Here is a 16,779-nt window from a genome sequence, read left to right as displayed (position 1 = left end):
CAAAATCGTCTTACCAGTCTAACCACCAATCAGCAACGTGTAAAAGTTCCAGTTACTTTATAACCAAGAACTCATTTCAGCACGTGGTATTGTCAGTCCTTTTAATTTTAACTATTCTGGAAGTGGCCTGTTGATACCTCGCTGAGGTTTAAACTTGCATTTCCTGATGACTTAAGATGTGGAACACCTTTTCCTACACTAGTTAGCAATCTGAAATGGAAGCAAACTATTTTAATGTTAAAAAGTAGAAATTAGATGTTTTTATTTCTTTTCATAGATATTAGGTAAAAACAGTTGTCATTTCACAAAATTCCCTAAAACCATTCACTATTATTCCAAATTAATAAACTTGAAGAGAAGAAATCAGAATCACGTAAGAAAGCCAACCGTCACTGGTAAGAAAGAACTGTAACTGCCAAGCTTTAGCTCAGCAGAGCTTCTCTAATCTTTTGCTTTTTGTTCTATGCTAATCATCAAAAATACAGAGAAGGATATCTGTCACAAACAATCAGGGAGGCATATTGTATTAGTCTGTTTTCACACTGTTATAAAAAATATCACCTGAGGCTGGGTAATTTATCAAGGAAAGAGGTTTAATTGACTAAGAGTTCCATATGACTGGGGAGGCCTCAGGAAACTTACAATCATGGTGGAAGGCAAAGGGGATGCAAGGCACGTCTTACGTGGTAGCATGAGAGATTTAGAGAGTGAAGGGGGAACAGCCAAACCCTTTAAAAACCATCAGCTCTCATGAGAACTCATTCACTACTACGAGAACAGCATGGGGGAAACTGCACCCACGATCCAATCACTTCCTACCAGGTCCCACCCTGAACACATGGGGATTACAATTCCAGATGAGATTTAGGTGGGGACACAGAACCAAACCATATCACATGTGATAACATTAACAAAATTAGTTAAATCTCAAAAGTGGTAATTGTTAGAATAGTACAAGGATTAGGAGGTTATATTAAGATTTTATAAGACATGATCAGTGGCATTTTATTTGCCACACATGGGTGTTTGACAATTTGGTCTGCATACTGAATCATAATTGTGCACAAATTACTTATGATGTATATGAATATGAATGCGCATAATACAGAACTATGTACAGACACATACTACCATAAAAAAATACTCAATGGTACTGGGAAAATTGGCTAACCATAAGTAGAAAGCTGAAACTGGATCCTTTCCTTACTCCTTATATGAAAATTAATTCAAGATGGATTAGAGACTTAAATGTTAGACCTAAAACCATAAAAACCCTAGAAGAAAACCTAGGTAATACCATTCAGGACACAGGCATGGGCAAGGACTTCATGACTGAAACACCAAAAGCAACGGCAACAAAAGCCAAAATTGACAAATGGGATCTCATTAAACTAAAGAGCTTCTGCACAGCAAAAGAAACTACCATCAGAGTGAACAGGCAACCTACAGAATGGGAGAAAATTTTTGCAATCTACTCATCTGACAAAGGGCTAATATCCAGAACCTACAAAGAACTCAAACAAATTTACAAGAAAAAAGCAAACAACCCCATCAAAAAGTGGGCAAAGGATATGAACAGACACTTCTCAAAAGAAGACATTCATACAGCCAACAGACACATGAAAAAATGCTCATCATCACTGGCCATCAGAGAAATGCAAATCAAAACCACAATGAGATACCATCTCACACCAGTTAGAATGGCAATCATTAAAAAATCAGGAAACAACAGGTGCTGGAGAGGATGTGGAGAAATAGGAACACTTTTACACTGGTGGTGGGATTGTAAACTAGTTCAACCATTGTGGAAAAGAGTGTGGCGATTCCTCAAGGATCTAGAACTAGAAATACCATTTGACCCAGCCATCCCATTACTGGGGATATACCCAAAGGATTATAAATTATGCTGCTATAAAGACACATGCACACATATGTTTATTGTGGCACTATTCATAATAGCAAAGACTTGGAATCAACCCAAATGTCCATCAGTGACAGACTGGATTAAGAAAATGTGGCCCATATACACCATGGAATACTATGCAGCCATAAAAAAGGATGAGTTCGTGTCCTTTGTAGGGACATGGATGCTGCTGGAAACCATCATTCTCAGCAAACTATCGCAAGAACAGAAAACCAAATACCACATGTTCTCACTCATAGGTGGGAATTGAACAATGAGATCACTTGGACTCGGGAAGGGGAACATCACACACCAGGGCCTATTGTGGGGAGTGCGAAGTGGGGAGGGATAGCATTAGGAGATATACCTAATGTAAATGACGAGTTAATGGGTGCAGCACACCAACATGGCACATGTATACATATGTAACAAACCTGCACGTTGTGCACATGTACCCTAGAACTTAAAGTATAATAATAATAATAATAAAAGAAAATAAATAAATAAATACTCATCCAAAAAGCTCTTGATAGTTCATTAAGCCTCATAATTTGTTGGAGGCTCATAAATGACAAAGATTATACATTTTTCTGAAGGCAAAAGGCAGAATTCCAGCGAGACTCAGGTCTTAAACAGAAGAAAGAACAACCTCATACTCTGGCATAAATATTGGAGTCATATGGTGGTGTCTTAAATTCTTATAACAACTAATCATATTGGGAGTTTGGCTGCAAATGCAGTCATCTCCAGTCCACTGATCTGAATATTCCCGGGCTACCAATCATTTAACATTTGTCTACAAGTGCTATAGCTGTGTCACCATTACTGACTACATTCGCAGAAATAAATGGAGCTAACTTGCTTTTGTCTTGAAATCAGACACATTTGAAGTTTATTAGAGCATTTGCCTGACAAGACAAACTTTGGAGTCAGACTTCAGTTTGAGTCTTGAGTAAGTAACTTAACAACGATCTGAATCTCCATTTCCCTCATTGTAATATGGAAGCCAGTTGCCACTGTCTCCACCTTTTCATTGAGTTTTAAAGATAGTGTATGTTAAATAACTGCAAATTGAAACAGACTAAGGTAATAATACAAAATGTTGTTTATACTAAACTTTTGCAATTTATGAGAGTTCTTGTCCTCCCAAAGAAAGTGCAAAAAATTAAAAATAAGGTGGTAAATTTAGAAGTTTTTAGATTGGCCATTGTGGGATGGTTGTTGGTGCTTGATATGTTTCTGTGAGGATTCCTTGTATACTTCTGTCCACTTTTGTGTATTTTCAAAATTTTCCAAAATGTAAAATTCAAAAAGAGGCCCTTTAAATTAAAATAATATAAGTCATAAGAGGAAAACATTGCAATGCACTATTTCTCAAAGAGGGGTCCCTGAGACCAGCAGCATCAGCAGCTATATGGGATCTGGTATAAAATGCAAATTATTGGGCACCATCCCCAATCAACTAGATCAGAAGCTTTGAGGATGGGTTTCAGCAATTTATTTTTTTAACATGGCCTCCAGGTGATTTGGATGCAAGACTGAAAAATGGGAACCACTGATGAAACAAAAATATTATTCTGGAAGTTAAGAGATCTGAATTTTAGTTCAGGATCAATTGGTTTGGCAACCTTGGACAAGCCGCATACTTTCTCTGAATGTCAGTTTTCTCATCTCCAAATGAGGTCTGGATCATATAACCTACTGGGCTTTTTTCTGCCTTAGCCTTCTAGGATGACCCTGAAACACACAAATTAGGTAAGGAAGTATGATCTCTAAGAAACTACTATCTAGAATTTGGTAAATTATATGAATTGGGAGCTTTGTTGACTATACGAAGGGCTAACAATTAAAACAGTTGTGGCTTTAATTAATAGGTTCTTTGTGTATAGCTGGGAGAGTATGAATTTTCATCTCCAAGTACAATTTGAAATGTAAATTTTCCTTTACAAATAGAAAGTGTTTCAGGTTTCTTATTACAATAGTCACTGATGTTTCGATTTTACTATTAAGCCTAGATGACTTGGGGTGATTTGCTTGTGTTGTAATTGTGCGTTTTTGTTTGATGCAGATGGGGACTTAAATTTTCTGTAACTGTAACTCATTTGAGAAACTAACTCTTAGGTTCTTAACTATAACTATTTATAAGTAATAACTTATTGTGAACCTAAAAAGTATTTGCAAGGTACTTTTAAGCACTAATACTTGTCAGGAGTTTTTGTAAGTCTGCCACACTCCTCTGGGTCAACAAAAGATGTTAAAAAGTTTACAGTGTTTTGGCCACTCTGAATTATGTTTAGAGAAAACAGAGAATATGAAGTGAGGGGAAGAGATTAATAATCCTTTCTACAGATTTCTACCGTCAATTGGCAGGACTGTTCTGCGGCTGAACACTTACAAATATTAGCAAAATAATGAGGACAGTCAGGCACGTTGGACCTGGAAGAGCGTGAGCAAACGCCTCATTCAGAAACATAAGAAACTAGGAGCTCATTTTCTTACCAGATGTGATTAAACTATGAGAAGGCAAGCAAGAACTTCCTTTATTGTCATACCATGTAACCCTATAGATTCTGATAACACTTCTGGCACTGCTTACTCCTTTCAGTCACTATTAAAGAGCAATTAAATGGGAGACCAGGAAGTCGTAATGCTTCTGGACCCTCTACGTTCAGAGAATGTAATGCATAGGGCTAAGAAAAAGGGGTCCATCCTCAATAAAAAGCCACAGGAAGCGCCTTCCATCCCAAATGGTCTATTGGTGCAGATTTAAAGTGTCTTGTGGATAACAGAGATACTTGATTTTTTAAAACCGAAAACATTGTTGTTATTTACTAATCCTTGAAGAAACGACAGCAGTAAGCTGGAATAATTCTGCACATGGAGCAAGCGAGAGGCTTGCAATGCTCTATCTATGGAGATTTATAGCAAAGATAAAGACAGGTGTTTATTTGTTTCTTAAAGCAAGCTGAATCTCCCTGGATGCATACACTAGCCAAGATGAAACAATTCAGGTGTTTCAGCTGGTCAAGGTCTCTAGGTGGACATTATGATTTAGAGAAGAAATTAAAAGAGATAAGAGCAATGAAGTGTGGACAGAATTGGATGCTTACTTTACTCACATTCAGCTGAGGGCATAGATATAAATTGAAAAGGGGGGAGGTTGTCACAGTAAAGGGAGATATTAATGCTGACACGTATCTATGTTCAGACTGCTTTATTTGACCCATGTGATTTAGAAAGGTTTTACATAATAAAGTTACTCCCTACTCTTCCTGGTGACCCTTAATTGTTTGCACTCAAACAAGATGGCAAGAGACTTTCGGTTCCAACCAAGACTGAGAAGACCCCACTGTCCTTCCAGGTTCTCCCTCTTACAGCTAAAACTCTGGATATAATACAACACAAAATCATAAGAAGATTCTGAAACATGGAAAGAAGGTGGACTGCCTAGGGACCTTGCGACCTGAAGAACAACGTGGCAATGAGTTCCCAGGTATATTAGTTTGCTTGGGGGGTCACGACAAAATATCACCTACCTGGTAGATTAAACAACATACATCTATTTTCTCAAAGAACTTGAGACTGGAAGTACATGATCAAGGTGCCAGTAGGGTTGATTTCTCCTGAGGCGTCTCTCCTTGGCTTGCACATGGCTACCTTTGTACTGTGTCTGTTACAGTAAGCACCTAGTCAGGCATGAGCAGGGCAGGAGAGGGATCCCTGCCACCCCCGTCAGGAATGTCAGGGTACCATCAGGTGATGGTCAGGTGGTTGTTACACTGTTTCTCTAAAATAATAATTGGTCCCAGCTGGCACCAGGGAAAGGCAGTCTCCCATAGAAAGAAAAATCCTGAAACTGGTGATCAACAGCTTCCAGATAAGATCTCAGGATTTGGGCCAGTGGGCTCAAGCATGCCACTAAGAGGCAAAGTGGTGAGGTTTAATTGGTATACAACCTTCTAGAAACATTAGGACTGGTACGGGAAGAATGTCTCAAGTGAGCATATGCACAATTTTGGCAAACGCACTGCACATGCGGCCCCTCTCAAGTGCTGGCAGGCCACTGTGCATGTGGACAGCCCACCCCACGGGAGAAATCTGAGAAGTAACACAAGACCCTGGAAGCATCCCAATGTACAAAACCCCAAATCAAAAGGTCAGATTGCACATTTGATCTCTCAAGCTGCCCACTTGGCTCTCTTCCAAGTGTACTTTACTTCCTTTCACTCCTGCTCTAAAACTTGCCTCAGTCTCTTATTCTGCCTTATGCTCCTCAGTCGAATTCTTTCTTTAAAGGAGGCAAGAATTGAGAGAGGTGCACACCTGTATGGACTTACTACCAGAAACGCCTTCTCATGACCTTTCCCTGTATGCATGTAAAAAAAGAGAGGGGGGGAGAGAGAGAGAGAGAGAGAGAGAGAGAGAGAGAGAGAGAGAGAAGAGCAAACTCTTGTATCTATTCTTCTTATTATAAAAACATTAGTCATGTAAGATTAGGGCTACATCCTTATGACTTCATTTAACCTCAGTCACCTCCTTAAGGGCCCTACCTCCAAATATGGTCACATTGGAGGTTAGGGCTTCAATGCATAAAATTGGGGAGGCCACAATTCAGTCAATAAAACCTGTTTGTTTTAAATCAACTGCACATATCCCAGAAATGCCAACAAGCACAGACAAAGGAAGAGTAAGTCTGTTTTTCCCAGCCAAAGTTGAGGAAAATGGGAGACCTAAGAACAGAAATCTTTTGGCAGTTTCCTTCAGTATTTTTCATCAATATCCATCAGAGATATTGACCTGTAGTTTTCTTTTCTGATGTGACTTTGTCTGGTTTCTTTTTTGATGTAACTTTGGCCTTTTAGAATCAGTTTGAAAGCATTCCCTTCTCTATTTTTCTGAAAAGTTTGAGTAGAATTGGTATGACTTCTTTGTTAAATGTTGTGTAGAATTCAGCAGTGAAGCCGTCAGTTCCTGGGCTTTTTTTTACTGGAAGATTTTTTTTATTAAGGCTCTGATCTTATTCCTTGTTATTATTCTGCTCACATTTTGGATTTCTTTCTGGTTAAATCTTGGTAAGTTGTATGTGTCTCAACATTTGTCCATTTCTTCTAGGTTTTTCAATTAATTGACAAAGAGTTGCCTGTATCACCATTAATGATCCTTTGAATTTCTGCAGTGTAAGTTGTAATGTCTCCTTCTTCACATCTGATTTTATTTATTTTGATTTTTTTTCCTAGTCTGGCTAATGGTATGTCAATTTTGTTTAACCTTTCAAAAAAACAACCTTTTGTTTTAATAACCTTTGTACCATTTTCTTCATTTCAATTTTATTAACTTATGCTCTGATGTTTAGCATGTTTTTCTTCTACTAATTTTGGACTTGGTTTGCTCTTGCTTTTCTAGTTCCTTAAGATGCGTAGATTGTTTATTTGAATTTTTTCTCTTTTTGATGTACTCACAGCTATAAACTGCCTATTAGTACTGTTTTTGCTATATCTCATAGGTTTGGTATGTTGTGTTCCCATTATCATTTGTTTCAAGAAAATTTTCAATTTATTTCTTAATTTCTTCATTAACCCACTGGTCATTCAGGAGCATATTGTTTACTTCTCATGTATTTTTATAGTTCCAAAATTCCTCTTGTTATTAATTTCTAATTTTATTCCATTGTGCTTAGAGAAGATGCTAAATATCACTTTACTTTTTTGAATGCTTTAAGATTTGTTTTGTGACCTAACATATGGTCTATCCTTGGGAATAATTCATATGCTGAGGGAAATAATGTGTATTCTATAGTTGTTGCATAAAATGTTCTGTAAATATCTATTAGATCCATTTTGGTCTATACTGCAGATTAAGTCTTATGTTTCTTTGTTGATTTTCTGTACAAAAGATCTATCCAATGCTGGAAGTGGTGTGGTGAAGTCTCCAGCTATGATTGTTTTGGGGCCTATATCTCTCTTTAGCTCTAATAATATTTGCTTTATGTATATATCTGGGTGCTCCAGTGTTGGGTGTATACACACACAGACACACACACACACACACACAAACACACACATATACATATATATATAGAGAGAGAGGATATTACAAATATATAGATATAATTGTTATAGCCTCTTGCTGAACTGACCCCTCTGTCAATATATAACGACCTTGTTTTATCTCTTCTTATAGTTTTTGTCTTGAAATCTATTTTGTCTGACATAAGTATAGTATAAGTATGGGAACTCCTGCTCTTTTTGGTTTCCATTGCCATGTAAGTTTTTTTTATCATTTTATTTTCAGTCTATGTGTGTATTTACAAGTGAAGTGTGTTTCCTACAAGAAACAGATCAATGGGACTTGTTTCTTTTTAATCCGTTCGGTCAATGTATATCTTTTGATTGGAGTGTTTAGTCTATTTAAATTCAATATTATTTTTGATACGTACTTACTGCTGCCATTTTCTTATTTGGTTTCTAATTGTTTTGTGGTCTTCTGTTACTTTTTTCTTTCCTTCTTGCCATCCTTTAATGAAGATGATTTTCTCTGGTGATATGATTTATTTTCTTACTTTTTATTTTTTGTGTATCCATTGCATGCTTTTTCATTTGAGGTTACCATGAGGATTGCAAATACTATGTTATAACCCATTATTTTTATCTGATAACAACTTAACACTTTGTCCAAAGAAAGAAACAAACAAGCAAAATAAAATTAATAAAGATTCTACACTGGAACTTTATCCCTCTGGTTTTTATCATTTTGCTTTTTTCTGTTTATTTGAGTTAATTTCTGTATATGGTGTAAAGTAAGGGTGTAACTTCTTTTTTTTTTTTTTTTTTTTTTTGCCTGTGGATATCCAGATTTTCCTTCACTACTTGTTGAAGAGACTGTCTTTTCCCCACTGTGTAGTCTTGGCATTCTTGTCAACAATTATTTGGACAAATATGCAAGAATTTTTTCTGGGCTCTGTATTCTGTTCCAGTGGTTTATATACGTTTGTCTTTAGGCCAGTACCACACCATCTTGATTACTGTTGTTTTGTAGTATGTTTTGATATCAGAAAATGTTAGGCCTTCAACTTTTTGATTTTTCAAGACTGTTTTGGCTCTTCTGGATCCCTTGAGAGTCCTTATGAATTTTAGAATGTTCTTTACATTCTTTTTTGTAAAGAAAATGTTAGGCCTTCAACTTTTTGATTTTTCAAGACTGTTTTGGCTCTTCTGGATCCCTTGAGAGTCCTTATGAATTTTAGAATGTTCTTTACATTTTTTTTTCCAGGAAACAATGCCACATATCACCTGGTGCAAAGATTCATGTTTTTTAGTGGAAACCTTTCTAGAAAGGTTGACTTACCCAATGCAAAACACCTTAGGGGCATGAACTCTGGTATATTCACCTTATGTTGGCTCTACTATGGAGCCGATATTCTTAAATAACTCAGATATCAGTAACAGTGGCCTATAGGTATGGCTTCCTGTTGCCATATTGTTTCTTCTCAAGCTTTTGCATGGAGGTTGACCTTTAGGAGTCTGAATAGGGATTTAATTCATGATATATTCTGTTACATAAGATTGACACATGATAGTTGCTCAATATATGTTGTTCTTTTTCATGTATATTCAGGTTTTTGTCATTACTCAGCCTAATGCAATAGATGATTTTTGTTTATAAAATTGATGATTAATAAAGATAAATGCTTTTATTTTATACTCAAGATATATTGCAATTAGGCCCAAATTATATTGCTTTAACTAACCCATTGGTCTTGCAATATCTTTTTCTCTACCAAGCACCACAATACTTTTAGTGTGTTCAAATATCTGTATACACTGCAATGATTGCAAAAGTGCCATTTCATTTGCCAGAAATGTCCTTTATTCTTGTCTTTCTAATGACCTAGGACTTGTAAAATCAGCTCAAACTTCAGATTCTCTACAAAAAGTTTCATTGTCTTTCCACAAAAGGGAAAGACAATGTGTCTTTGTGTTCCTATTTGCTTCATATATTTCCATCTCCTTCAGTTCATTTTCTTCTCTGACTGTATAAAAGTATGTTAAAACAATATGCTAATTCCTAAAGGAAATGTTTCCAAAAATATTAAAGCAGCATTACATGAAATGAACACAGAAGACAAATTCAGTAAAGAAAAAAACAAAAACAAAACCTTTGGTAATTTGAAAGTTATTCTGATGGATCAACTCATTTAGCTAAACATCTCATTCTTAATGATGAAAGTCTAAAAATAACATTACAAACATTCAAAATTTCCTCCCATATATTCAGAATTTTGCTGAAACAAACATAAGCTATGGCCTGTCCATAAAAACTGTAGTTTTATGTGCTGTTTTTTTTCAGGATGAGTTTCTATGTTAAGACCTGAACTGGACTATGAACTCCACTGGTCTTCCCTGTTTCTGGGAAGTGTACCTCTTATGCCTACAAACCTTGTGTCACAGCAAAATGAGGCCATGAGCAATGGGGGTGTCTCATTCTTGTCAGTAGTGATAAATGTAACACCCATTGCCTGAGTTTGCACACCAGAAAATATAATACAGTTCTGGCCCTAGAACCCTATTGAAATCTCAATTCATAGTTAACAGTGTTGCCAGGAATTTGCTAAAGTAGTTTTCTGTTTGTTTTGTCAGGCTCTGCACAGCTTTAAGCTGCTCACCTAATGTGTTTAATGTTATAGTTGATGTCAGAAAACATAGTAACCAACATATGAGCCCAGCATTACTCTCATCTGTTTGAAGTTACGCTCTCCAAGATGCCGGCTTTGATGAAATGTTCTCCATAGGGCTCTTGTAAAACTCATCAGTAGTGTACTGATGAAAAATTCCTGCAAGCTACTAATGTCCTTTAATCATATAGCTTTGTGTATTACTCTTTGATATTTTGTGCTTTTAGCCAGAGAGCCTATGCAAGATGGAAAATACTACTCTTTTCCATTCTATAAATGCATGGCATACAAATATAAACTCTGTTTTCCACTTATGGCTAGGTATTAATGGAGGAAGTTAAGACACAGTGTGCCAATGGCCTGAACCTAGGCTTTCTAGCTCTGTCTTTGCCATTTTACTATAATAGTAGATCACTTTTGTTTGTACATATTAAGTAGGTTCTATGAAACCTGTCCTCTAAAACAACATTAAAGAAAAGGAAGGGTAGTCTTACCCCTTGATTTCCCCATTATAACATTTTCACTAGAAAAATACTGTTCTCACAAGGTACTGTTATTTACAAGAGATACAAAATAATAAATACTATTAAGAGATTTTGGAAACATTTTCTTTCTTATATACACTTTAACATATCAAATTTTCTGCTGGTGGGTACTTACACAAAGCAATTGAGATCTGTGATACATTTTACATATGTAACTAAGCACAGAATATAATGCATTTTACTGTAATAAGTTTCATGCATGCGTATCTTCTCTTACTCTACATTACCCCTTCATCTCTTACTTTAATTTAAAAGGTGATGAAATTGTAACCAGTCTCTAGGTTTGGAGGTACATAGTGAAAAAGTACCCACTGGTAACTTTTGCACCTTGAGTTTTTATTTCAGAAAAGTTCCAGGAAGAAGCTCAACCCTGATGTATTTGTCCATTCTTGCATTGCTATAAAGAAATACCTGAGACTGGATAAATTATAAACAAAAGAGGTTTAATTGGCTCACGGCTCTGCAGGCTGTACGGGAAGCATGATGCTGGCATCTTTTCAGCATCTGAGAGGCCTCAGGAAGCTTCCAATTATGTCAGAAGGGGAAAGGGGAGCAGGTACACTACGTGAGCACAGCAGGAGCAAGACAGAGAGAAGGGGTAGGTACCACACTTTTAAATAATCAGCTCTTATGATATCTTACTCACTATTGTCAGGACAGCACAAAGAGGATGGTGCTAAACCATTCATGGGAAATGTGCTCTGATGATCCAATCACCTCCCACTAGGCCCCTCGTCTAATATTGAGGATTACAATTCAACATGAGATTTGGGCAGTGACACATATCTAAACTATATCATTAGGCCCTGGCTCCTCCCAAATCTCATGCCCTTCTCACTTTTCAAATACTCTCCTGCCTTACCAATAGTGCCCCAAAGTCTTTACTCATTCCAGTGTTAATTCAATAGTCCAAAATCCAAAGTCTTATCTGAGATGAGGCAAGTCCTTTCCACCTATGAGCCTCTAAAATTAATAAAAAAAAAAAAAAAAAAAAAAAAAGTCAGTTACTTCCAAGACACAGTGGAGTTGTAGGCATTGGGTAAACATTCCCATTTCAAAAAGGAAGAAATCAGCCAAAAAAGGAACTACAGGCCCTGTGCACATTCAAAACCCTCAGAGCAGTCATTAAATCTTAAAGCACCAAAACAATCTTCTTTGACTCCATGTCCCACATCCAAGATACACTGCTGTCAAGGGTGAGTGGGCTCCCAAGGCCTTGGGTAGCTGCATTCCTGTGGCTTTGCAGTGTTCATCTTCCATGGCTGCTCTCACAGGCTGGCATTGTGTGCCTATGGCTTTTCCAGGTTAAGAGTGCAAGTTGTCTGTGGATCTACTATTCTGGGGTCTGGAAGATGACAATCCTCTTCACATAGTACCATAATGCAGTGCCCCAGACTCTGCATAGTGGAACAGTTGGGAATTCAAACCTACATTTCCCTTCTGTGTTGTAACTGTCCAAGGGGTTCACCTTGCCTGCAACCTAGATAGAGCTGATTTATCAAGACAGGGGAATCACAATAGAGAAAGAGTAATTCATGCAGAGCTGGCTGTGAGGGAAACTAGAGTTTAATTATTACTCAAATCAGTCTCCCCTAGCATTCATGCATCAGAGTTTTTCAGGATAACGTGATGAGTGAGGAGGGCCAATGAGTAAGGCTTACTAATTGGTCGGGTTAGAGATGAAAAGGAAAAGTATCCCTACATAGTTTTTCCAGAGCAAGTGTGGATATAATTTTAAGTGAAATAAAATTATTAACAATTATGAAGTTTTGTTATTCGTGGTATATTTAATAGCGGTGTTTGCATAGAGGATGACAGTGTATGTTCACTGTTTGGTGAACGTAGTGTCCATGATATCTGTCTTCTACCAATCCAAAAAGTACAAAAATGAATATTAAAATTTCAGGAATCGTTCTCTCTCTTAATATTTTCTCTTCTCAGGTTTGTTGTGGTAATGGAGGCAGCTTACAAGCCCATTGTCTACTAAAAGTACACGTACATATCTTTAAATGTTAAAAGAAAAGAGGGTGTTTTTTGTATTACGTATACTTGTCTCTCAGAATTTTCCTTGTCTTAGTTCCTTACCATGCCTCAAACTGTAAATGTGAAAGATCTAAAATACATTTAGCATCAAATAATTGCTATTGTTATGCTCAGAAAGTGTTTTTTTTTTAATTATACTTTAAGTTCTAGGGTACATATGCACAATGTACAGGTTCCATACATAGCTATTCATGTGTCATGTTGCTTTGCTGCACTCATCAACTCGTCATTTTCATTAGGGTTTTCTCCTAATGCTATCCTCCCCAACCCCCACCCCCTGGTGTGTGATGTTCCCCACCCTGTGTCCAAGTGATCTCATTGTTTAATTCCCACCTATGAGTGAGAAAATGCAGTGTTTGGTTTTCTGTCCTTGTGATAGTTTGCTGAGAATAATGGTTTCCAGCTTCATCCATGTCCCTGCAAAGGACATGAACTCATCCTTTTTTATGGCTGCATAGTATTCCACTGTGTATATGTTCCACGTTTTCTTAATCTAGTCTATCATTGATGGACATTTGGGTTGGTTCCAAGTCTTTGCTCTTGTGAATAGTGCTGCAATAAACATACATGTGCATGTGTCCTTATACTAGCATGATGTGTAATCCTTTGGGGGTATACCCAGTGATGGGATTGCTGGGTCAAATGATATTTCTAGTTCTAGATACTTGAGGAATTGCCACACCATCTTTCACAATGGTTGAACTAATTTACACTCCCACCAACAGTTTAAAAGCGTTCCTATTTCTCCACATCCTCTCCAGCATCTGTAGTTTCCTGACTTTTTAATGGCTGCCATTCTAACTGGCATGACATGGTATCCCATTGTGGTTTTGATTTGCATTTCTCTGATGACCAGCGATGGTGAGCATTTTTTCATGTGTCTGTTGGCTGCATAAATGTCTTCTTTTGAGAAGTGTTTGTTCATATCCATTGCCCACCTTTTGATGGGGTTGTTTGTTTGTTTGTTTGTAAATTTGTTTGAGTACTTTGTCGATTCTGGATATTAGCCCTTTGTCAGATGAGTAGATTGCAAAAATTTTCTCCCATTCTGTAGGTTGCCTGTTCACTCTGATGGTAGTTTCTTTTGCTGTGCTGAAGCTCTTTAGTTTAATTAGATCCTATTTGTCAATTTTGGCATTTGTTGCCATTGCTTTGGTGTTTCAGTCATGAAGTGTTTGCCCATGCCTATGTCCTGAATGGTATTGCCTAGGTTTTCTTCTAGGGTTTTTATTGTTTTAGGTTTAACATTTAAGTCTTTAATCCATCTTGAGTTAATTTTTGTATACGGTGTAAGGAAGGGATACAGTTTCAGCTTTTTACATATGGCTAGCCAGTTTTCCCAGCACCATTTATTAAATAGGGAATCCTTTCCCCATTTCTTGTTTTTTTCTGGTTTGTCAAAGATCAGATGGTTGTAGATGTGTGGTGTTATTTCTGAGTTCTCTGTTCTGTTCCATTGGTCTATATCTCTGTTTTGGTACCAGTACCATGCTATTTTGGTTACTGTAGCCTTGTAGTATAGTTTGAAGTCAGGTAGCGTGATGCCTCCAGCTTTGTTCTTTTTGCTTAGGAGTGTCTTGGCAATGTGGGCTCTTTTTTGGTTCCATATGAACTTTAAATTATTTTTTTCCAATTCTGTGAAGAAAGTCTTTGGTAGCTTGATGGGGATGGCATTGAATCTATAAATTACCTTGGGCAGTATAGCCATTTTCATGATATTGATTATTCCTATCCATGAGCATGGAACGTTCTTCCATTTGTTGGTGTCCTCTTTCATTTTGTTGAGCAGTGGTTTGTAGTTCTTGAAGAGGTTCTTCACATCCCTTGTAAGTTGGATTCCTAGGTATTTTATTCTCTTTGTAGCAACTGTGAATGGGAGTGCACTCATGATTTGGCTCTCTATTTGTCTGTTATTGGTGTATAGGAATGCTTGTGATTTTTGCACATTGATTTTGTATCCTGAGACTTTACTGAAGTTGCTTTTCACCTTAAGGAGACTTTGGGCTGAGATGGTGGGGTTTTCTACATATACAATCATGTCATCTGCAAACAGGGACAATTTGACTTCCTCTTTCCTGATTGAATACCCTTTATTTATTTCTCTTGCCTGATTGCCCTGGCCAGTACTTCCAACACTATGTTGAATGGGAGTGGTGAATAGGAGTGGTGAGAGAGGGCATCCTTGTCTTGTGCCAGTTTTCAAAGGGAATGCTTCTAGTTTTTGCCCATTCAGTATAATATTGGCTGTGGGTTTGTCATAAATAGCTCTTATTATTTTGAGATATGTTCTATCAATACCTAGTTAATTGAGAGTTTTTAGCATGAAGGGCTGTTGAATTTTGTCGAAGGCCTTTTCTGCATCTATTGAGATAATCATGTGATTATTGTCATTAGTTCTGTTTATCTGATGGATTACATTTATTGATTTGCATTGGGGAAGTTCTCCTGGATAATATCCTGAAGAGTGTTTTCCAACTTGGTCCCATTCTCCCCGTCACTTTCAGGTACACTAATCAAATGTAGATTTGGTCTTTTCACATAGTCCCATATTTCTTGGAGGCTTTGTTCATTTCTTGTTACTCTTTTTTTCTCTAACCTTGTGTTCTCGTTTTATTTCATTAATTTGATCTTCAGTAACTGATACCCTTCCTTCCACTTGGTCAAATTGGCTATTGAAGCTTGTGCATGCATTACGAAGTTCTCGTGCCATGGTTTTCAGCTCCATCAGGTCATTTAAGGCCTTCTCTACACTGTTTATTCTAGTTAGCCATTCGTGTAACCTTTTTTCAAGGTTTTAACTTCCTTGCGATGGGTTCAAACATGCTCCTTTAGCTTGGAGAAGTTTGTTATTTCCGACCTTCTGAAGCCTACTTCTGTGAACTCATCAAAGTCATTCTCCATCCAGCTTTGTTCCATTGCTGGTGAAGAGCTGTGATCGTTGGGAGGAGAAGAGGCACTCTGATTTTTAGAAAATTCAGATTTTCTTCTCTGGCTTCTCCCTGTCTTTGTGATTTTAGCTACCTTTGGTCTCTGATGTTGGTGACCTACAGACGGGGTTTTGGTGTAGATGTCCTTTTTATTGATGTTGATGCTGTTCCTTTCTGTTTGTTAGTTTTCCTTCTAACAGTCAGGTCCCTCAGCTGCAGGTCTGTTGGAGTTTGCTGGAGGTCCCCTCCAGACCCTGTTTGCCTGGATATCACTAGCAGAGGCTACAGAACAGCAAATATTGCTGCCTGATCCTTCCTCTGGAAGCTTCATTCCAGAGGAACACCCCGCCTATATGAAGTGTATGTCGGCCCCTACTGGGAGGTGTCTCCAGTTAGGCTAGATGGGGATCAGGGACCCACTTGAGGAGGCAGTCTGTCTGTTCTTAGACCTCAAATACCATGCTGGGAGAACCACCTCCTCTTCAGAGCTGTCAGACAGGGACGTTTAAGTCTGCAGGAGTTGTCTGCTGCCTTTTGTTCAGCTATGTCCTACCCACAAAGGTGGAGTCTAGAGGCGGTAGGCCTTGCTGAGTTGTGAGTTCTGCCCAGTTCGAGCTTCCTGGCCACTTTGTTTACCTAATCAAGCTTCAGCAATGGTGGGTGCCCCTCCCACAGTCAGGCTGCTGCCTC

The 16,779-nt window shown here is 37.7% G+C and overlaps 1 pseudogene; it reads right to left on the bottom strand.

The window, feature by feature from the left end:
- Positions 1-15,887, bottom strand: part of LOC105499039 (dolichyl-diphosphooligosaccharide--protein glycosyltransferase subunit STT3A-like) — a 32,541-nt pseudogene extending 16,654 nt beyond the window's left edge.
- Between the last annotated feature and the right edge of the window lie 892 nt (positions 15,888-16,779).

Source organism: Macaca nemestrina, chromosome X (assembly GCF_043159975.1).
Source record: "Macaca nemestrina isolate mMacNem1 chromosome X, mMacNem.hap1, whole genome shotgun sequence".
In the NCBI taxonomy this organism is placed as follows: Eukaryota; Metazoa; Chordata; class Mammalia; order Primates; family Cercopithecidae; genus Macaca; species Macaca nemestrina.
Note: the sequence above shows the minus strand (reverse complement) of the source record. Positions and strands in the feature narration are given on the sequence as shown.